Consider the following 24910-nt stretch of genomic DNA (forward strand, 5'->3'; position numbering starts at 1 on the left):
TCTGTATGTATGCCTCATCAGTGACTGAAGTCACTATAATAAAAATCCTTATTTCTGGGCACAGGAGAAGTTAAACAATATAAGATAGAAAAGAATGGTTAATTCTTTAGCCATAGTTAGAATAATGTATGCATAAAATGAACCTGAGTTCTGTGACTTCATCTTTTACTTTTGTTAGATTCAAAGGATGAACTTCCGAACACCTGACACATAAGCAATTAAGCTCATAATGGACTTGGCCATTGTCCATATTGTCAATATGGTAAGAGCAGATTAAAATGAAAAATAGAAACATAATTACTTACGAGGCATTATAATATTGGGTAAGGAGCACAGACTAATCAAGATCATTGACTTGGTCATGTCTCTAGAAGACGGATCTGCCCGATTTAAATGGAGAAATATAGACTTTGATAGAAGGTGGATTATAACCATTGTCATCTGAGAAAAGAGCCTCAAAGGCACTAAAGCAATTCTGATGACCTGAAGTACAATAATTTCATAGATAATATTACCTTGACATTGATTTATATAAAATGTCAACCATCTTTAATTTCTCAATCATAGTATTCAGTAAAGATCATTGGCTGGTTCGTGGTAGCACTTACAACTTACAGGGCAACTACTATATCCTAGGCATTGTATTTAGACATTTCACTTTACATGTATTATCTAATTTAATACTTGACCTTGTAAAGCCCTTATTTTATAGATAAGAACATTGAGGTTTAAAGATGCTATGTAATTTGTGCAACTGGTGGAGTCCTTGTTTGAACCAACTTCAGTTTTACTTTAGAATGTGTAATTTCAATTTATACAGTCTCTTGCTAATTGTAATTCTGGTTTTCTAATATTTCAGACCAGGCATTATACCAAATATAAATAGTAGAAATACCTGTATTCATAGCATTATCCATAATGGCAAAACAGGCCCCTGTAGCATGTTTCTAATGCAATAGCTATATTATTTTCTTTTTTATTAATAGAACTTGAGTTTTGGAAGAATACATAAGGTGACTAGTCATAAAACCACATCACTGGCTGGGTGTGGTGGCTCACATCTGTAATCCCTGTACTTTGGGAGGCTGAGGCGGGTGGATCACCTGAGGTCAGCAGTTTGAGACCAGCCTGGCCAACATGGCGAAAACCCGTCTCTACTAAAAATGTGAAAATTAGCTGGACATGGTGGTAGGCACCTGTGATCCCAACTACTCAGAAGGCTGAGGCATGAGCATCCCTTGAACTCGGGAGGCGGAGGTTGCAGTCAGCCGAGCTTATGCCAGTACACTCCAGCCTGGGTGACAGAGCAAGACTCTGTCTCAATAAAAAATAAAATAAAATAAAACTACATCACCCCACCCTCTTTGCAATATGGGGCCTTGTATTAAAATGCTGAGCAAGCCCCTGCCTCTGTGCCATAGCCCAGCTGTAGCTGCCACTACCTCTGAGCAGAAAATGGCTGTGCCAGCCACATATGCCGATCTTGGCAAATCTGCCAGGGATGCCTTCACCAAGGGCTTCATAAGGATTTGGCTTCATAAAGCTTGATTTGAAAACAAAATCTGAGAATGGATTGGAGTTTACAAGCTCAGGTTCAGTCAACACTGAGACCACTAAAGTGACAGACAGTCTGGAAACCAAGTACAGATGGACTGAGTATGGCCTGACGTTTAGGAGAAATGGAACACCGACAATACCAAGATGACCGTGGAAGATCAGCTTGCACATGGGCCGAAGCTGACCTTCAATTCATCCTTCTCACCTAACACTGGGGGAAAAAAATGCTAGAATCAAGATAGGAGTACAAGTGGGAGCATATTAACCTGTGCTGCGATGTGGATTTCAACATTGCTGGGCCTTCCATCTGGGGTGCTCTGGCACTGGGTTGCAAGGGCTGGCTGGCCAGCTACAGATGAATTTTGAGACTGCAAAGTCCCAAGTGACCCAGAGCAACTTTGCAGTTGGCTACAAGACTGAGGAATTCCAGCTTCATGATAATGTGAATAACGAGACAGAGTTTGGCAGCTCCATTTACCAGAAGGTGAACAAGAAGCTGGAGGCCAATGTCAATCTCATCTGGACAGCAGGAAAGAGTAGCACGGGCTTTGGAATAGCAGCCTAGTATCAGATGGACCCTGAGCCTGCTTCTCAGCTAAAGTGAATAACTCCAGCCTGACAGGTTTAGGATACACTCAGATCCTAAAGCCAGGGATCAAACTGACACTCTCAGCTCTCCTGGGTGGCAGGAACATCAGTACTGGTGGCCACGAGCTTGGTCTAGGACTGGAATTTTAAACATAAATGAATACTGCACAATTGTTTAATTTTAAACTATTTTGCAGCATTAGCTACCTTCAGAATTTAGTGTATCATTTAATGTTATATGTCTAGAATGCAAGTACTGCCAAATATCATATTAGACCTCCAGGTTAAAAATGATTCAGCTTTATGATAGATGTCACCCTTTCAGAGGTACAGAAGAAACCCATTTCCAAAAGAGGTCCTTTCAGTGATAGACTCGGAGGGAACACAGTAGCCCCTTTGAGATGCCTGGTTTCTTTTTTATCTAGAAACACCCACAAGTGGAAGCTGATAATTTGTAGGCACTTTGTAAACTCATATTGAGTAAATAAATGAAATTGTGATTTCCTGAGAATCGAGCCTTGGTTTCCTAACTCTAATTGAAGAGAGGCTTGCTACTTGATGGTGTGTACAAACTCACCTGAAAGGGACTTTTTTAGACAAATCATCATGAATTTTCCCACCCCAGTTCGTTGTCACCTCTTTCACACCAAATGGTCTGCGAGGTGTCATCACTGTTTCTTTTGTGCCATATTGGGGTGAAGAAGGTAAATGTGATGAAGTTAATAATTCAGGACTAATTCCTTCTTGTGTTGTTCTTTTTTGCCCTTGCACCAGAGTAAGAAATAGCTTCCAGGAGTTCCAGCTATAAGCTTGGAAGAGTCTGTGTGACTGTAATCACATGGTGACAACACTCAGAATCTAAATTGGACTTGTGTTGTATTCTCACCACTCAATTTGTTTTTTTAGCAGTTTTGTGGGTGCATTTTGGAGTCTTCCATTTTGTGTGGAATTAGATTTTCCCTTTCAAATGCTGTAATCAACATCACTTAAAAAACATGAATATTGAAATCTCAAAAAAAAAAAATACTGGGCAATAAGTTACAAGCAAAAAACCCTGGCTCTTTTTAAGATGAGACAAACTTATCGCCACTTACCCTTTTGCCTTTTATCATTCTCTTTTACTGTTTTCAAGCAGCTTTCTTGGTTAAATTTCATTATTCTGTAAATAAGATGCTGTGCAAACCTTGCAAATCATGTAGGCAATTAAGTAGAAAAGGCCAAGAAACTTGCAAAAACTCTGGAGGTATACATTTACAATTTGTATACAGCATCAACTTTCAAAAATCTTTAATTAGTAGTTGAATAAAATTCCTAACTGATAGCCCAGTTTTAAATAATGTAAGTGAGGGGATTAGAGGATATGAATTCAAAGTCACTTCTACCTTTTACACTTTATGACGTTATTTGATTAAGCTCAAAGTTAAGGAGAGATGAATGAATCAACTTCACAAGCATTTACTGTTTGGTCCAACACTGTAAAATTTGATTAAGTAAAGCCCAGACTTGTTGGAATTCATCACACAATGCCATTCACCCTCAGACCTTGTAACACAAATATGTGAGAGTAGTTTGATCAGATAAAATCAATGTGGTCTGAATAATGAAATTGAATTTCCATTTAAAATTGTATGCTTGTTTATATACAGTTACACTTACCATGCTTCTATTTATGTAGTTATTCTAAGACTGTTCTGCAATAAGACCTTTGTGTAGTTCCAAGTTCATATTATTAGTTTGCAAAGGTTGATTTTTGTTTCCTCCATCGTACAGAGAAGGAGACGAGGCTTTGGAGACAGTAACGTGATCCAGCTCTCTTCCCTCTATACCACATTGGTTTATTTTCATTTTTATTATTATTCAGAATATTCATGAACTTTTACAGTACTTATTTTGCTAATCAGATAAATACAAAACTTCCAAATAGATTCATTTGAAAATTGTTGTAAAGACACTAGCTACTGAAATTTAGACAAAAAGAAGGTCCAAAAGAAGTTTATTTTTAACAAGACAAACCCTAGCCACATTTCCTATGGCAGTATTCCGGCAAGTTGTTTCATTCAGTTCACTGTACGACCTTGCTGTACAATGAAATGAATGAAACAACTTTGGGAAAACATTTTCTCTGTCTGCCCTCCCACCCTCAATGGCTTCATATATAACGCCTGTGTACAATCTTGTTGAAATATAAGAAATAGATGATATATTTTCCAACACTTCCCTGTCAACCTTCTGATGTTAAAATTTGATGATTCACAGTCTATTCTCTGGAATATTTGTAAAATGACATGCAAGACACAGAAACTGTAAGTCTTAGGGAGTCGCAAAACATCTCCCTGAACAACCTGATAACAGGATCTCATGCATAAATTTTAATCCCGTTGAATTGATGTTATAATTATTAGGCTTAGTCACTAATGACATATTCACTAGTGTTTGTTTTGACTTCAGATAAAACACCTTAAAACAAAAACACATCAATAACCCACAAAAGAGAACTCTGCTTACAGAGGAAGGCCGAATGCTAGATGTGATTCTTTAAAATTGGAGTTAAGTCAGCACCTAGACTAAGTAAGATTGGTAGCAACGGAATCTAACTGGGGTTTTATATTTGCAGGTAGTATATGGATAATCATGATCATTGCTTGTGAATGTTTGTGGTGGTCCCCTCCTTCTAGAAACATAGCTAGATTGCCGCCTGACTTCTTTGTGGTTATGTGTGGCGTGTGACTTGCTGAGTTGTAACAGAATATGGCATGCATTACTATGGGCTGAGGGATTTATGCTAATACAAAAGCATCCAGAAGTCTCTTTTCCCTCAGCCACTATCACCAGGGTGTCAACATTCCTTCACCCTGGATACTGAAGAAAAGTCAATACTTTTGCCAGAGCAAGGCCCCAGCCACCCTGAAATAGGTATGTGGCCCAAGGACTGATAGACCTTTTTTGTAAGTTTTGCTTTTAAAAACACTGATCTAGAGACTGGGAAGGGTTTGGGAAGGTAGGGATAGGAAGAGATTTGTGAAAGAATGCAGAATTACAGCTAGATGTGAGGAATAAGTTGTAGTATTCTATACCACTACAGGATGACTGTGGTTAACAATAATAAACTATATAATTTCAGATAGTTGGAAGGACCATATGGAATACTCCCAACACACACACAAAAAAGATGAATGTTTGAAATGATAGATATGCTAATTGCCCTGATCTAATTACTGCATATTATAAATATCAAAACATCATTATATATACCTCACAAATAGGTACAATTGTTATGTATCAACTAAAAAATTAAAAGGAAAAACCACCAAAATTGTGACACTGTCTGTTAACATAGAATTCCTAACCCATCCCGACTGATAAAATAAAAATTGGTACTTGAAATAACAAATGCAGACATATGCTTTATCTTGTTCCTTTAATCTTTATCTGATGGAAAGTGGAGTGGACTATATCATTTTCACATAAGAAGCATTTTCTTTTATGGAAGGCAGCTGCTAGGTTCCAATTAGAAATTGTAAGAAATGAAGATAAGTTTTGTGTTGTCAGCTATGAAATTAAACATGAGTCTAAAAGCCAACAGACAAGGTGAATAAAGGTTGCAGATTTTTTTAGACTTGGTGATAATTAAGATTTCTGAATTTTTAAAATGTGTGTGTTGAATCATTTCCATGAGTAACTGCCATATTGAATTCTGACACGTATATCTCTATTCCCTCTCATGGTAAAGGAGGACTGTTTCCTCTTTGTTCAGGGAGACATTTTCACGCACCAATCGTACAAACTATGTCCACCCTTCACTCAAGACAGTTTAAGAAAACATGTAGTCATTAAACTCTTCAGTTTGCCAGAGGGATCTTTATGGCCTAAGAATGGAAATGATAAATTATCTGACTTGTCTAGTCACACTCACTCAAAAATCACTAAAAAACATATAGGTTTCTATTTTCTACATTAGATATTACTATTTCCATATTGGTTTATGTGTGAGTTGAAAGGTAAGATGAAACATAAAAAATAAAAACACCCTCATTCACTTTCTCTTGTGTCCTTGGTTAGAGACAGGCATGTGAGCTTTTCTATTTATTTAAAGGCACTTGTAAAACTGGCTTCATAAAATGCTTCCAGATAATACAGGTAAAATTCTCATTTGCAAATAATACATGAATTATGTGAATCAAGATGGAGATCAAAACATACTTGAAACCACTGACTAGTTGTTTTGAAAGTTGTCTAGATATATAATAACAAAAATACTCAACAAAACTTCTACCTGTTTTTATTTGTGAAGTATCAGGTGTTAGATATAAAAATAAGCTGAAAAACACCTGGAATTCAACTGGCTGTCACATATATATGCTCAAGGAGGATAAAAACTAACAAGTTTTTTAAATTTCTGCATATTTTTTTTTTTCTTTTTTCAGATTAGTCTCACTCTGTCACAGAGGCTGGAATACAGTGGGATGATCTCAGCTCACTGCAACCTCCACCTCCCAGGTTCAAGCAATTCTCCTACCTTAGCCTCCTCAGTAGCTGAGATTACTGGCACACACCACCACACCCAGCTATTTTTGTATTTTTAGTAGAGATAGGGTTTCACCATGTTGGCCAGGCTGGTCTCCAACTCCTGACCTCAAGTGATCTGCCCGCCTTGGCTTCCCGAAGTGTTGGGATTACAGGTGTGAGCCACCATGCATGGACCTGAGTCATTTGTTTTGAGTGATGTATTAATAAATGAAAGAATGAGACAGTTTTTATTGGAAACAAATGATTTTTCAAAAGAGCTTAGTGATCCACTTTAAGCATATCCTACTTACACACAAGAACTCTGAGAAGTTAAGTTCAGCAGTTTTCAAGTGAACCCAGTTGAATCTGCATTTCCTGTAAATCATGATGAGTGCTGTATGGGAACTCTGATTTACACTGAATTCTTTTTGTTCTTAATCATTGACCCAGTGATTTCAAAACATTTTCAGCAATATAGTCTCACCAAAGATCATGATGGTCTTAGCCTTAGATCTTAGATGAGTTAAGAGCAAAACAATAGAAGTCAATTAAATAGCCACATATATTTCTAATTGACTACATTTTTTAAAATCCAGTTTTGCAAAAATACAGTTTATCTGTGGAATCTGACAAATCATGTCAAAGACATATCTGATAGGAGCTACTGAAAGCACCAGGATATTTCTAGTGCACATAAAATAGTACAATATTGTTGGAAATACCTGATGTATATAGTTTCGTGGCCCTTAGCAAAACCAGAAACAAAGCTATAAAGAATGACAAGCATAAATTATAACCCAGTCAACTAATGAGAAAAAGAAAACATTAGAAATGAATATGTATATTGGAGTAAATCTCTTATTACCAAAATTGATTTTTCCATGCATCTTAGATTTTGTTTTGATTAAATAAATTAAATGAGTCAGAAAATAAATTTAAATCCACCCACAAAAATTCATAATAAAATGTATAGTGGATTACTTCTGCTATGACATTTCAATTCACTCATCAGAAGACATCTGATTAAATGAGTGCTTATATTACATTAGCCTCTTCATTCATGACAAAAAAGCTGTATTAGACCTAATCCATTATAGGTTTTCTGTTCTTTTCTTTTTTCTTTTTCACTTAAAGCTCATCACTAGTATCCACACTGAATTCTATATTAAATAGTAATTCTATATTTAAAGAAACATTGTACTGGTAAATCTTGGTCTTACAGGGTTATTCTAAATTATTTTTCATCTATTAGGATATTGGATAACTGTTGTGAAAAAGAGAGCCTGAGTCTTAAGAGACACAAGACAATGAAACTTTTCACAATACCATTTAATTTTGAGACATCTCAATTGGGAAGAAAAGGACAATTTTTCTGAAAGACACAACTGCTCTCTCTGGAAATTAATATCTTTCCTTTTTTCTAGGACCAGATTTGAACTGAACTTCAAGACAAATAGACACAAGATAAATCTTTTCTTATATATCCTCAACTGCAGGAATTTTATACTCCACACAAAATTAGATCCATTGCCTTGCTTTCTTATCTGCTTTAGGGTTCTCAAGACACAGGAATTCATTTACCCTGAAATGGGTCTTCAAAACATCTTTCTCAATTTAATTTCCCATAGGTTCTCAATTGGTTGCAACATTCAATTTGGAGGTGTAGAGATTTACTTTTATCCAAAATTTTTAAAGATACCATCAGGCTACAAATAGGGACTAAATTTTATTAATGTTAGATTTAGCTTTTTAAAAACAATTTTGCAATAAATGGGTTCTTAATTTGAGTTTTTATGTACATACAATTTGATATGTGATCCATTAAAATAAATTTAAAATAAGGGGAAATTTTCCTCTCTCAGTCACTGGAATCCTAGGAGAGAACCTAACTTTGAATGAAGAATATCTGCATGGCCATGTCAGACAGTACACAGAAATCAAATTTGAAGATTTCAAACTTTTTTAATGGAAGAAAGAGCTACTGTCTACCACTTGCTTTCCATTTTCAGTTACTATGAATCACAGGTAGGAAGATTTGCATTAAGGAATGAAGAAAATCACTTTTGGCATTAATTTCTTTTAAGCCTTACTGTTGCTGTTTTACAAGTACCACTGTTCTAAACATCAGTCATCTCCCTATGGACCCTTCAACAGTATCACAGACACAAATGTGGTTCTTGCTGATGTAAATGTTTGATTCCTCTTGGATTGTCCAGAGAAGCATTTCAGCTAGGTCAATGCCTCTAAAGAACAGAAAGATGATGTTTTGCCTTTTGCAGACAGGGCGGTTGCCATCACCCATCCGGGAAGAGTGCTAAAAACACTGGACCAGAGATGAATTTGAGAGCCAAGCCCTTAGGAGTAGTGTTGACAGATAATGACATTTAATACAAGTATTTTTATTTATAAACTTGGCAATCCTAATTATGAGCCTTTCATTATCACGCAGTGGCTTCTTCCAGGAGAATCTGAATGAAGAAATCTCTCCATAAGCATGAAGGCACATAATGATAATCAATAGACAGAGGCTTTTTTCAGTCCCTCAAGATTAAAACACCAGAATCTAGAAAGAATCAACTACAAAAGAAGAATATTTCCCATTTTTTCTTGTAATTGGTATCACATTCCGCATTTTCCCTAAATCCTCTAAATCTGCTTTTGAGATGGGTAATTAAGCACAGAAACTTTTTTCTGTGAATTACGTATGTACCTATTTATATATTGTGAGCATATAAAAGTGAGGCTTAATAACAACCGATGTTATTAGAATATACATGAAAGTAAAGTAAAGGGAAAATAAATTTTGTTTTCTTAGAATTTAAACTAGTCGGTCTCAATCCTAGCTATAAACTGAAATTACTTGGGATTAAAAGAAAACAAAATAAACAAAAACAATAAGTAGCTGAAACTCAGCCCCATAATGTACCTATGCTCATCATCAGGAGAGTCAGAATTAGAATCCAATGTTCATTTAACCTCTTGACTTATGATGGAGAAAATATTGGACTAACAGTTTTGGATCAAGAGTTAATCTTGGTCAAGTCTTAATCTTGACCTTGGATTAAATCCCAGATCAGCCATTTTCTATATGTATATCAATACAGTCAGTTATTTAACTTCTCTAAGTATGAGTTAGAATCTGAGAGAAATACAGTTCTCTAAGTATGAGCTAGATTCCAAGATAAATATAATTCTCTAAGTATGAGTTAGAATCCGAGAGAAATGCAGTTCTCTAAGAATGAATTAGATTCTGAGAGAAATACAGTATGTCCAAGTAACCTAAAAATTCTATACATAAATATAGGCATTTTAGGTATTGAAAAGCTATAAAATTCCCTGGTCCCACTTGTTTCACTGAAATTGACAAATGGTGATTATCTTTACTCTAGTATACATTATAGCTTCATAAAGTTATGAAACCACAAGAATAGTCAGAAATGATACTATTTAAATTTTTCAGTATATTTTTTAGTATTTATGTCCACTATCTAGCATCCATGCTCCTCTGTTTCTCCTCCCATGGCCTCTTCTATCAGTATATTTGGATATATCCAGCGTGACTGACACAACTTTGAGAGTCCCGGGCCGCTTTGGAAGTCTAGGTTCTTCCTCCCACCTAGACTGATGCCTAGTCTCCCCTGAACTCCTGACTATGGCTTGGGTTTGTCTCTTATTACACTTTTATTCATGTATCACTAGAAAACTGATAAAGATATTGTGAGTCAGAGTGCTAAGAAGGCCAAGGAATTTAGACAAGATCTTCCTGCCTACATAGAACATGGCTAAATATCTGGCTTAGACTTGTCTCACATGAAAAGAATGAATGTCACATTTTCCAAAAATCTTAGAGTTAATATTCTAATATGGTGTTGTGTTTGTAATCCCTTAGCCAAGATGGTAAACTCTACATTAAAATAGCTAGCTTAATTTCTAGAGAATATTTTCTAATGTATAATTTTCTAATATTAAATAAAATGTAATATTAGTGTTAGGTTGCATGGTTCCAACAAAATAAATAATTCTTTTTGGTCACAGACAACTCAGCACTTTGGCATCTTCTTATCTTTTTCATAATACCCATCAACATAAATTAGCTAGGTCCGGATGCACGTATGAGTCACTTGATTTCTTACCCAATGAAGTTTTGTTATCACAAGCACTAAAACGTGCCCTATTTCTCAGGCAGCTATGTTCTACACGTTAAAGGCAGCAACAGTTCTATGAAGTATTTTAAGGTGACAAGGTATCTATTTTTGCATTGGGAAATAGGTGGCAAGAATGCATTATTCAATTTTTTAAGGATATCTAGAATGAAAAATGAAATTGTACATTATCAGATGCAAAGTTAATGCCTTTCATACACAATGCTTTTGTTTCTGAAGGAGGCAAAATACTATTAGCAAGACATCTAATTTTCAATTTAAGATTTCTAAAAAAAATGTTGAGGTGATTGAAAAGTTCTAAGATTACACATTCCTCTGATTTATTTATTAAGCTGTGAGATATCAATGAATATTTTTTATTGTAGAATCATAGTAGAAAGATAACTTTCTCCCATATATGGACTGACATAACAAGCTTTATGTTATGTGTTATATGTCTCCATATTTTTAGACAAGGATTTTATTTCAAAACTCAATTTGGTTTCTAGAAAATCATTTACTGGTCTGTTAGTGAACTTACCTCTTTAAGATAGGGTCACACAGAATTTTTAAAAATATGCGTTTAACAGAAGCTAAGATTTTGCTATAGAAGGAACACTTTTGCTGCATTTTACAATTTAATGTAAGATATATTTCATCAAATTAACAATCATAGTTTGTATCTTTGAGTTTATACATTTACATTGCTTTGCCCCCAAAATTTAATGCTTTAAAAAAGGTGTACATGAATTAATATTTTATTAATAGTATTATATTTCACATGTAATAAAAGAGTTTTCAATTAAATGAAACCATGTAAAAAATTTTAAAAGGAATTTTTTATCCAATTAGAACAAAATGAAATTTTTAAATGAGATTATTTAAACATTCAAAACCTACATAAATATGTCATTGGTTACTGAATATATGAATACATTATTTTAATAAATGTCCTATTTGGTCAAATTTCAAAACCAAAACATATTTATTATCATTCAATATTTATGTGATTTTTCTTTCTATTGTTACTTTTTATAAGAAGAGGGAAAAATAGGATGTTCTTGTTATTTCCTAAACTGAAAATATTTTTGTATCTCTATAGATTTATTTTTGTTTATATAACAATAAAGAAAGTACTTGAAATCAGTATATATTACAGAAAATCTTCAAAAGAATAAAAGGGCATAGACAGACACACATATTAATCCTTATGTAGATATTCAGGTTCACCCTTGTTAAAATGTTAGAAAGCTAATTTCATACTCCATCTGGAGAACATTGAATAAATTAAAATTTTTAGTACTATTGTCCCATGGAAGAAGTCTGGTTATTTTTAAAAATTCAAAGATTTTTTTAGTTAGTTTTTTTTTTTTTTCCTTTTTTATTTTGTGACTTGCAGTTTGGCAAATGACAAAATTGGTGCACAACTTGGAGGAAAGGTGCTATTCTTCAGGCCAAGAAGGCTTCCTTCCACAAGCTTTAATTTAATTTTTTGACAATGCCCATGTGAACATGGGTGAATTCACAGATTTTAATTTAATGCTTCAGAGTCTCAGATAAAGGGGGAACAGACAATATCTCAACACCGTAGACTGTATCCTTCTGTCCTTTTTACATCCCACCTGAGAACACCATCCCCAAATGTGTCAGCTTAGAGCGCTGATATATTGCTCTGCATGGCACATTCTGGGACCTGGATATGTAGGCAACCTTCAGTTTTATGGTCTCACACTCAGAAAAAGCAATCAGAGTGATTTGCTAGGAAATCAAGTGAAGAATGCTACCAAAAGGGCAGTTGAAATCCCTTGTTTTGCCCTCTTTTATGACTGCAGAGGCAATGTTTAAAAATTCCACATTGACAATAAGGTGTTTACTGTATATTTTAACTGCCATATTAAAGATTATTTATTTTTCAAATGTTGCAAAACAACAGTAAAAATCTCCCTAAAATAAAAGAAAAACAGTCCTCTGCTTTTATTGAGCAACTTTTCAAATACAATTGTACTTAACTCATTGAGGCCAACAAAGAGTCCTTACTGAGCAAATAAATATTCCCAAAGAGGTCAAAGAGCTTGAAAGTAGGTTCTTTTAAATACCAGTCACAATAAAACCCAAAGAGAAATAAGTAATGCAGTATAGAGAACTGCACCTGATCATTTTTAGCATAAAATATTGCAGACTTACAAATGTATTTATCAAAACTACAGCTTACCTATGTATGCCCTCCCTAACCGACATATCACAAACAAATTTACTCCCCTCAAAGAACAATCTTCTAAGCACAACGCAGAGATACACACACTATATCTATCACACTGTTATTCAACCAGAAAAGATCAAATTTTCTAATACAAATAAAGTGGAAATGGTTCTTCCAATTTAAGGTCCATAAAACACTTATTAAAGATAAAAGCAGGTTATTTTGCAATATTGGCCTTCGTGAGATGCAGTATGTGCCACAGAATGAAATAGAAATTTCAGTGATGGAAAATCATTCTCCTTTCCTCTTGATAGCATAATAACCTTTTAAATCATATTTGACATTTGTAAGTTGAGTGAGCTGGCAGGCCTGAAAAGCCTATGCAGTAATATATGTGGCAAACCCTTTCTGGAGCAGTAATCTCATTGCTGTGTCTAACGGCTCTCACTTCATGTGGCCAACAGGGCCCCAAGAGACTTATTTGACTCTGCCTTTCTCAAGCCACTGGTTGCTAATGTTCCTTATTATGAGGAAAGCAGAAACGTGCCTTCAGGCAATGGCCACTCTGCTAGAGGTACAACCACCAGCCAACCTTCTGCTGAGCTTTTTTTGTTTTAAACTATTAAATATGCACATGCGCTATACAAAAGGGGTTCTTTGTGCTTCAAAACAACAATATGACAGCGATATTTACTCTGCTCCAATTGCTAATCTGACAAGCTCCATCTGGTAAGCAGACCCTTTATCTTCTCATCACCCTGAATCTCTGAAGGAAAGTGGACACTAGCGGCATATGTCCATGGCTGGTCCTTATGCTTAATGAGGTAGAATATTTATAGGTTGAAACTTTAAGGACACCTAGGAGATGTGTTAGCTGATGTTGAGAAAGAAAGCTATCCCACTAAAGAGAGCTATATGAGCCTATTTTCTGTCACACTGCATTTCATTTGGAAAGGAAGCCCAGCACTACAACTTCTTACATATATACACATGTATATGTTATATATATAAAATATTTCATTGTCAATTAAAGGTTGAATATATTCAAGATGTACATGATGATTTTGTTTTTATGCATACTTATACACACACACTGTGTAATGATGAATACAATCAGATTAATTAACACAACCATCACCACCAATTATGTACAAAATGTGGTCAAAGTATACAAACTCAGTTATAAGATACTCCTATATTATAATTGCCTTATCTTTATTCTCTACTGAATATAAGCATTGTGAATGCAATAAATTTGGGTTATTTCATAAGTCCACATAGTAGATGCTTTTTAATATTAGTTGTTCTAATAAATGTATATATTTTCACTTTGTTATGAACACAGAATACTATGTATTTCTTTATATTATATTTTTCACAGGGATAACAATACAGAGAATACTGTATATTTCTTTATATTATATTTCACACAGGAATAAATGTAATATCAAAATAAATCTACCTTAGCCCCAAAATCAAATTTATAGTCAGGTTATTTTTGGCTTCCATATTTTATCAAAGAGCTTCATTTATCTTGTCCTTTTTCAACCATTCGACAATTCATCCAGGGAGTGTCCACTCTGTGTAATCTATACTTAAACATAAAATATTCTAGAAATTCAAACTTCCAAATTAATATGGTACTCCATACCTACAATTTAATGTATAGTGCTTTGCAGCAATATAGAAAGAACATGGCATGGAGGAACTGTTATAACTACATGCCCAGAAACAAATGTGTAATTTTAGAGAATTAGCAAGGTCATCTTTGCATTTGGTGGCACATTAAGTACCATGAATTCCTTCTATGGATGGACTGATTATAATTATAGCTGACGTGCACATATTAAGGAAAGAAATACAAGTGTGTTTTTCTATTCAATGCTGATAAAACATCTGAGCAGTAAAGATAAAATATTCCCTTACTCAATTTGTATTTTATATACAACCTAAAGCCAACTTCATCCTATGGGGATTTAAAGGCATCTGAGACTTTGGTTTAGAAGTGGGAAATAAATGATGAAATTTCCTTGGCCATTTTCTGGGTCACTTTCTCAATAAAAAGGTCACAGCCAGCTGCTGTTGCTGCCTTCCAAGTCTATATTTCAGCTGTATTAATGCATTCTTCTATCTTTTCATCATTTGGAGGATATTTAATGTGTTTTCCAATAGATACCTGAAATTACAGTTGATTTTAAAACCTCTCATAATAGTCGGGTGAGCCGGAACATGCTAAAGAAGAGGTCTGGAAATTTGGCATTATCTCTTAGATTTGGTTTCCATATCAGCATATCCTTTATGAATTTCTAGTCCAAAAATTCTTATTAATTATATAGAAATACATATAGGTACAATGATTGGTTTAATGATTTTATTTGCTGGGGCAGTATGGCCCACAATTGTTTAGGGGTGATTACGGGAGACAAGGAAGGTAAGCATAGGCAGACCTAATGAAGAGAAATATGGCTTTAGTCAGAATAATAATAAACTTGTATTAAGGGCTCACAACAAACAAAACATTGTTCTAAGTCGTTTACATCTATTAATTAGTTCAATCTTTACAATCACCCTGTGAGATAGGTACTATTAATATCTTTTCTTTTAATTGAGATAACAGACTCAGGTCAGGCTTGATGGCTCACACCTGTAATCCCAGTACTTTGGGAGGCCAAGACAGGAGGATCATTGAAGGCCAGTAGTTTGAGACCAGCCTGGGCAATATGGCTAGATGCTGCTTCTGTGAAAAAAACACTGCTCTTTACTTAGTCAAGTGTGGTGATGCACACCTGCACTTCTAGCTACCTGGGAGACTGAGGCAGGAGGATCACTTGAGCCCAAGAGGTCAAGGCAGCAGTGGGTCATGACTGTGCCACTGCACTCCAGTCTGGGTGACAGAGCAAGACCCTGCTTCTTAAAAAAGAAAGAAAGAATTTTAAAAAGAAGAAAAAAGGAAATTGAAGCTCAGCAAGGTCAAGTAATTCCTCAGAGGACACACAGCAGTTTACGTAACAAAATTGGGGAGTTTAGCTCCAGAGTCAAACATTTAACCACTACACTGTGAATTCAGAAAAGAGTTATATTTGAAGGATAGCTTCTAAAGTAAAAGAAAGGTATCATTTTAACTATGATGAGAACGAAAAGGGATTTTTCAGTTGAGTATTTATGCTTAACTTTTCAAATGAATGGTATAGGAAATTTAATTTTGCTTTGTTCACGTGTGAATTTAGATATCCACAGCTATATGTATGATAGGAACATTTTAAATATTTGATAAGTGAATGAATTGATAATTGAATAAATACATAGATTGCTGTATATTTATATTATTCTATCATTTTGGAGCAATACATGAATATGCAATTTCAGAAGTGATTGGAGTCTACATATATAAGTAGTTAGGGGTCTCCGCTGCATAAATTGCACTTAGCCAGTGCAATCTATTATATTATCAACTATGGTAGAAATTGTTTTAACACCAGTCTCCTCCAGAATAATTATTCTGATGATAATACTGGTAACAATATTAGGAAATTGGACTCTTTAGAAATCTTATGGAAAACATGAACAAAATCATCTTAGAAATCTTCATTTGTTAAAGTCAGTAATATATATTTTTAATTAAAAAATACGTCTATTAGGCCAGACACAGTGGCTCATGCCTGTAATCCCAGCACTTCAGAAGGTCGAGGCGGGTGGATCACCTGAGGTCAGGAATTCGAGACCAGCCTGGCCAATATGGTGAAACCCCATCTCTACTAAAAATACAAAAATTAGCCAGGTATAGTGGTGTGCACTTGTAATCCCAGCTACTCGGGAGGCTGAGGCAAGAGAATTGCTTGAACCTGAGAGGTGGAGGTTGCAGTGGCTAAGATCATGCCACTGCCCTCCAGCTTGGGTAACAGAGTAAGACTCTGTCTAAAAATAAAATAAAATAAAAGTCTATTATTTCAGTTTAGGTTTAAAATAAGCTCCCCAATTCTCTTATTTTAGGCAGCAGCCCCTAAATCCCTCCTGTAAAGAAATTCTAGAGACACCCATTATCAGAAATGTTGAGACTTTGATAAGAAAACTGAGGCAGACGAAAGGAGATGGTGAGAAAGTAAAATGTCACAGAGTTTACGTAAAAAGAAAGGAAATACTGCCTGAATGGGAAAATGTCTAGGTTTATATACCACAGTTTCCTCTTCCTCTTATCAACAACATAATTTTTTTAAAAAAATTAAGTCTGTTAGCATCAGTATTTTTGTAGCATGGCAGAGACAGAACCAAAAATTCCAAAGACTGATATAAAAATAACCTCTTCAAAATTAGAAAAAAAAGAACAGATGGGTTGGGCTGCTACATTCATGCTCTCTACATTGTACCAAATTGAGTTAGAAGGAATAACTGTGTCTTTGGGTCCCTGCCTAAATATCCAGTTAGAGCCTGAATCTTAAGCTACTATTGATTATTTTCAACTCTCTAAACAACTTTTTCTTAGAATACTTTTTGGAATATGTGAGGCAGCATAGCAAATGACAAAAACTCTAGGCAGAGTGAGTCTAAAGTTTGAGAGCAGTAAAAAAATTGATTTCCCTGCTGCATAATTTATTTAATTCTCTGTCAATTTCTCTTTTGCTGTAAATCTATGCTAACCTACAAAAGTGATTAAAGCTACAAAATTTGCATTTGTGGACATGTACATATATGATATATAATATATATAATATGTATGGCAGATTTAAATATTTTTGGGAGAAAGAATGAGGCATTTTTTCAAAACTATGACAATATGATGAATGTTACGGAAATATTTACATTCCATATTTATTGTCATGACTCTGTCTTCCCTCCTGTTACCCAGGCTTAGCATCTTTGAGATCACCTTGGGGTCTCCATTTCCATTCTTTTATTATTATCTAGTTGGCAGACATTGCTTGCCATTCTCTGCTATATTGTCCCACTCTGTTATAATCTGTATTATTATGGTTGTACCTCTGATTCCTATTCTCAATTAGTCTGACCTGATATTTTGCAATCATAATCTAAGAAGTCTCTTGATATGGTTTGTCTGCGTCCCCCACCTAAATCTCACCTTGAACTACAGTTCCCATAACCCCCAGGTATCATGGGAGAGAGTGGTGGAAGGTAAGTGAATCGTGGGGGCAGTTACCTCCATGTTGTTCTCCTGATATTGAGTGAGTTCTCAGGAGATCTAACTATTTTATAAAGGGCTTTTCCCCCTTTGCTGAGCACTTTTCCTTCCTGCTGCCATGTGAAGAGTGATGTGTTTGCTTCCTCTTCCACCATGATCGAAAGTTTCCTGAAGCCTCCCCAACCCTGTGGAAACTCTAGGGTCAATTAAACCTCTTTCCTTTATAAATTACGCAGTCTTGGGTATTTCTTCACAGCAGCATGGGAATAAACTAATATATCTCTAGGTTTTCAGTCTTTGTGGTCTCCAGACTACCCTTGGCTCTCCCTTAAGTTGCTTTCACAGCCTCATACCACACCTATCTATTCCGTTCTTCTGTCACCCATTTAAATGTCAACTTAAAACATAAGTAGACTAATATTTTAGACTCTAATTCCAACTCACCTTCTCAACTTATATTTTTAAAAATGTTTCACATCCTGTCAAAAAGCACTAATTTTGTTCATGCATGCTTCTCTTTTTTCCTCTTTCTAAAATGCTTTCTTCCTTTTCCTCACCATGCACATCCTACTTATCATTCAATATCTAATTTAAATTCTACCTTTTTCATTAAATATTCTTGACTCTGGCAATTCTATTTGCCCTAGTAGATGAAAATAATGTCTCCATCTTCTGAAATGCCCTGGCTACCGATTTGTTCCAGATCTCACAACACTTTTTCTACATCAGTGCTTAATGATATTTCTGTACACATATATCTTCTCTTCCATACTGACTATAAGCACTTTCAGGGCAGGGCTTATTGCACTATCTATTCTACAGTGCCAAGCACATTGCTATGAGCATAGTAGGCACAGATGAATGAAGGAATGAATAATGAATTTGTCTGTAACAGAGAAGAATTCTAACTCATCTCCTGAATCCCAACCAAAGTTTTCTGTTCATAGCTTTGCAAATGATAGCTTGCTGTTAGTCAGCTGTGATTGTTACAGTGCAGCTATTTCAACACTGTACTTTCCCAGCATTGAATAACCCTTAATGGTGGTTTCCCATGACTGAAGGAAACCTTCCCCCACTTCATTTCAGTCTCATATTTTCCCTGGTCTGAACACAGCATGACAGACTAAGAATACAAAAGACCCATGAGTGGGAGAGTCTGGATTCTAGGTCTAGCTCTCAAGAATTTCTTAGCTTGGCAAATCATTTCACTTCGGTTTTCTCATTGTTAAATTAGTGGTTTGGATTGGAGTTCCTTTCCAGCTATAAAATTTCATGGAGGTGAAAGGCATAATCTTTTAAATTTGACCTTTAAAACATCATTTTCCATGCTTGAACTCCTAAGAGTTATTAGTAAATGGTCCTGTGTGTTTCCTGGTGCTAGTTGGTGTGGTTTCAGTACTTATTCAAAGTTTTAACTTTCAGACTTTGTGTGAACATTATTCAATTCATGCTGAGAATTTTTCTTCATCTATGTCACAACTCTCAGAATATCCTTGGAATTCTTCACCCAAAAAGCTTCATTTTCACTCAATCCTTTGATGAATCTAATGCCATTCAATGTTGGCTGAGGAGGCTTTGCAGAATAACCCACAAGCATAATGCCCTGCCTGCTTAGGTAGCCCATCCACTGATGGAGTCATTCAGCTGCTGCCTGGTGTTGAACCTTCTTGGCCCATGTCCGACTCTTCTTACTCTTTCTGACCTCCGTAAGCATGCCTCCTCATGTCAATAGGCCTTCTATCCCGGACAAAATCTACTTTCTTCCTTTCTACTCATGTTCAAGATCTGTTTCCTTCCCTTTCTATTCCATACACACTTGCTTTACTTCTTTTGTTTGTCAGTTTCTTCTTCCCTTAAATGTAAAAACTCTGAGTGTCAACTGGCATCTAGAAAAGCAGAAGCACTGATACAAATGTGTGGACTTGACACCACTGTGGGAAAATAATCGAACTAAGTGTTAGAGGTACATACATTTAAAGTTAGATCCTGACTATTGATAACACAACATGGGAAATGTGATGTAGCCAATGGCAAACATCCAGAGGAGGCAAGGTTTCCTTCATTTCAACACCCAGCATTCTGGAGGGAGTTTCCTTTAACTGGACCTGCCTGGAAAGGACTCATCTCTATTCTGTGAAGGGAGTGCACTTAAGCAAAAACCTCAAGGTGTTCATTTTAACTTCCTCTCATTTTCAAAAACCAAGAGATTCCAGTGCATTTCTAAGATCAATATGCCCAAATTTAATTAAATCTACAAAGATTTATCCAGTATGTCAGTTGTTATTAACTCGGGCTAAACATTAGAACCACATAAGGAACCTCAAAAATTATGCTTAACTATCACTCCTAAATTGACTGACTTGAGCCTGGACATCAGTATTTGTAAAAATGTCCCTAAGTGATTGTCACACACAGCTGAAGTTGAAAGCCCCTGCAGTATAGCTCATCTCAGGTCCACCTGGGGGCTGGGAGACCTAGAGTTGAAGACTGATCTAATGACTAAGGATCATCTTGGTTTTTTAAATACATTTTCCAACTTTGTGATAACTCCAGACTGGAAAAAAAAAAAAAAATTTAGTGTCTTCATGGACAACTTAATCTCAAAAAATCCTGTCCATTTAAAGGTACATAGAGATGGTAAGTCAAAATATGTGAGAAAAGCAAAGTCAACACTTCCATGTTTTTCACAGAAAAAAAAAAAAAAAAAACAGAGGTGGTGGGAAAACATGCCCACTGGAAGATTTGAGTGGCTTTTTGCTGTTATTCAGCAAAGCACCAAATCCACATAACGGCCTACAAGCTTCTTGGCCAGCTCTTCAGTCTCATGTTGCACATGCCTCTCTCCCCAGGTCCCTCCTCTCTTTGTCCTGCAGGAGCAGCAACTGACCTTTCAGCCTTATTAAGATTTTGCCATGCTTCATCTTACCACAAGGCCTTTTCCATCTGCCTAGAATATTATGATTAATTGTTATCAAACTTTGCTGTGCATCAAAATCACCTGGGGATATTCTAAAGGTCTCAATGTCCAGGTCATATCCAGAAGAATTAAATTAGACTTTCTAGACATGGGACTAAGGTATCAGTGATTTAGAAAAAAACAAAGCAAGACAAAAGAAAACAAGACAAACAAAAAAACAACCTCTGAGGCAAGTCCGACATGCAGCCGTGTGTGACTTGGTGCTCTAGATTCTGCTTATCTGTTTAATCAGATAAGCTGGTTCAACTTACTTTACTTTATGTCTTTAGTTTTATGTCTTCCTTTATGTCTTTTGCAATTGTCAATTTTACTTTATGTCTTTCTCAATTGTCATTTCCAAGAAAACTTACCTCAATTTACAATCTGGCTAAATACTTCTATTAATAGAGTATCAAGTAACTCCTCTCACGTCAGTGCTAACTTTACATTTATTTGTAGAGCCTATAAATAACCTTCCCCATCTTCACCCACTAGACTGTGCACTCCATATATCCAGTGCCTGTTTACAATTTTGTTCATCATAGTATCTCAGTCCCAACCACAAAAGAAACAAACACACAGAAATAAAACTCACCAATGTCCAGACTCTTTAAGTCGTGATACATACAAGTTTACTAAATTAGCCAGTCAAGATAGAGGTCTGAAATGGTGCTGTAAATATATTGACAACTTTGCTTTCAACTTTTAATGATAATTTTACTAGATGTGATTATACTGGTAAATTATATTCTTCACGATAATATAATACAGTGTTATCACACTTTGAAATTCTGGACCCAAGGTATAATCAATTTGTATGCATATGCTTGAGTAGGGTCTAGTCTCCTTTATTTTTTTTCCCCAGTACAAATGAATGCAATCCTCTAATTGTAGATTCGTTGTAACACATTCTGTTAATGCAGTTGTTCAGGAAAAGTGTGATTACATTTTTGTTTGGGTGTATTTTGTAAAAAAATCTGCCATGTTGGAAATTTCCTCAGCTGTTGGTTCACAGAGGGTGTCAGACCTGTGGGCTGTCACATGGTCAAATAAGGAAAACAGCACAACAGGCATGTTAATTAGTATTGCACAAGCACAGCCTTCATGAAGGCTAATTGCTTTGCAGTGGCAGTTACCATAAGACACAAAATCTATTTGAAGACGTGAGTCTTTTCCATCTACATGCTCAGAAAAAAAGTCAGAACAATGAGAACGTTTTTATCCAAAAACTTGTATGTATTTAAGGATGCTGGCTTTGCATGTAAAATACTCTACAGAGAAGTGTTTGTCAGGTTAATGTTTTTGCCCCATATTAACACCTCTCTACCTTTATTCTCTCCTACCCACTGTCATCATCCTTTCCACACACATTTCTACTAACAACTGTTCCTCCGGTTCTTGCCATCGAAACTAGCTCCCACAATTTCTAAAAACAATTTCATGCTTGGTCAGTTTTGCAGTCTGTATTTGATCTTAGTGTAAAAAGAGAAAGAACAAAATTCATCATTACACACATAAAATACCCTGTTCCTCAATAAACCCAATAACTAAATGAGAAAACTAAGAGTTTTTCATGAACCTAAATTACTCTACACTGAAATATCTATTTGTAATCAATTTGGGGTGATTCAATGAAGATCTAATAGCCAACTGCCAATTTTATACATAATATTGTCACCGACCCTAAAGGAAAATAAAATAAAATATGTCTGTGGTTATTTACCAGTTTCATTCACTCATGTTAATTTAATTCAAACTTTTGAGTAACAATGACTGTGAATTACACTAAATTATACTCGAGGGAAAGGCCTTCTGAACATGTGAATTACAATCTGCAAAAGAAAAAAATAAGACATCGAAGTACTTCGGTGATCCGAATTGTAGTCACTCTTTAGAATGGCATCCTAAGGAATTCTGAAAGCAACGGAATCTATGAGCAACTCCTCTCAAACATCTAAAATCCTCCAAAAATCCATCTCCCACATATAGAGCTATTTGCTGAATGTTTCCTTAAGTTTTCTTCTCACAGAATGAACAATTTGGATTTTGACAGTCAAAAGATGTGAAAGAAATAATATGTGCTTCAAGATTTGAGGAAGGAAAATAAATTCAGAAGTATCTGAGGATGGTGTGTTTCAAAAACAATTGCAGCTTTACTTTTGCTCTTTTTAATGGAAAAAAAAGTTGTATTACAAAACATTTTGAATACAAAAGAATAGGGTGTCCAGGAATAAGTATAATTCCTGTAGCTGAATTCAGAAATCATTTGAAAGATAAGAAATGTTAAAAAAAAAAAATAACTGTCAATTTGAAAAGCATGTTGCAATTCTACTCTATAAGATTTTTTGCAAGGACAGAAGTCTCTAATGGCAGCACATATGCATAGAGGGATGTGTATGTGTAATGAATGTGTTAGTAAGTGTACACATCGCATCTTAAATTCTCGTGGTCTTATTTCAAGAGTATAAGGGATTGTATGATGGACCAATTCCATAAAACAATGGCTTATGAACTCCAGATGTAACGCTTTCTGCACTTTGCCTAATAGGCAGAGGGATTTGTCAAAGAGAGACTTCTTTTCTAAGAAAGTGCAAACGAATGGTAACCTCTCTTTCTAATCTGTTTAGAATTCCAAGTTGTCTTTCACTTGTACAAAGGACTCAAGAGTGAGACCATTTGTACTTACATCTTAGCAGCATATTACTCAACATCTGACAAAGCCCAAATTTCTGAAAAAAATCTATACAAACTCATGGCCAGAATGCCACAAACAAATAAGAAGTAGTAATGTTTCACATATTTTTCAGTGTAGACTTCAAGAGTAACAGACTAAATATTTATTCAATATAGTTCTGTGAAGGATAAGAGAAAGTCTCATGAACAAAGCATAAAACAGCTTCAGCGTGGTTTAACAAATAAACCCAGTTAAAACAAAAAGCCCTCTCAAACTAACAAAAATGATTATGAGAAATATTGTACATGGATGACGTAAAGAAGACAATTTTATAATATTTGTAAAGTTCTTTTAAAAAATTGCTCCACAGGCCTGTTGCAGTGGCTCACACCTGCAATCCCAGCACTTTGGTAGGCCTAGGTGGTTGGATCTCTTGAAGTCAGGAACTCAAGACCAGCCTGGCCAACATGTTGAAACCCCATCTCTACTTAAAATACAAAAGTTAACCAGGGTGGTGGCAGTTGCTGATAATCCTAGCTACTCTGGAGGCGGAGGCATGAGAATCGCTTGAACCTAGGAGGTGGAGGTTGCAGTGAATGGAGATCGTGACATGCACTCCAGCATGGGTGATAGAACGAGACTCAGTCTCAAAAATAAATAAATACATAAAAATTCCTCCATAATTTTGCATTTCTAGGCTTCCATTACTTTTTGGAGTATTTTAAATTCATCATTGATTGATATGGAAGACGTTCAAGATACATGATTCACTTCCATCATCCTTTCCATACATATTTTTACTAACAACTGTTCCTCTGATTCTTGCCAGGGCATAAAGATTCTATACAGGGTATAAGGTAATGTCTATAACAGGCTTCTATTTTTGTAAAAGACAGATTATTCATCGATATAATGGAAGTTTACCCAAAAAACCCAGCAACATTTGTTACTTCTCAGAGGGGAATGGGTTTCCTAAAGGTTAAGGTAAAATAGAGACTCGATTTTCCCTTCATAGCTTTTATACTTTTTTGGTTTTGTATTATACAGGGCATTATCTTTTTAAAAATAAATCATTTTTTTTTTTAGACAGTCTCGCTTTGTTGTCAGGCTGGAGTACAGTGGCGTGATCTCGACTCATTGCCACCTCTGCCTC

The 24910-nt window shown here is 35.4% G+C and overlaps 1 protein-coding gene and 1 pseudogene across 27 annotated transcripts in view; one reads left to right on the forward strand and one right to left on the reverse strand.

Moving 5' to 3' along the window:
* Window positions 1-24910, reverse strand: part of ROBO2 (roundabout guidance receptor 2) — a 1679075-nt gene that overhangs the window by 328644 nt on the left and 1325521 nt on the right. The gene's annotated exons all lie outside the window — the stretch shown is intronic.
* Window positions 1456-2295, forward strand: LOC105711836 (voltage-dependent anion-selective channel protein 1-like; annotated as a pseudogene).

This window comes from Aotus nancymaae, unplaced genomic scaffold (assembly GCF_030222135.1).
Source record: "Aotus nancymaae isolate 86718 unplaced genomic scaffold, 86718_ANA_hifiasm-v0.15.2.pri h1tg000022l_1, whole genome shotgun sequence".
NCBI classification, from domain to species: domain Eukaryota; kingdom Metazoa; phylum Chordata; class Mammalia; order Primates; family Aotidae; genus Aotus; species Aotus nancymaae.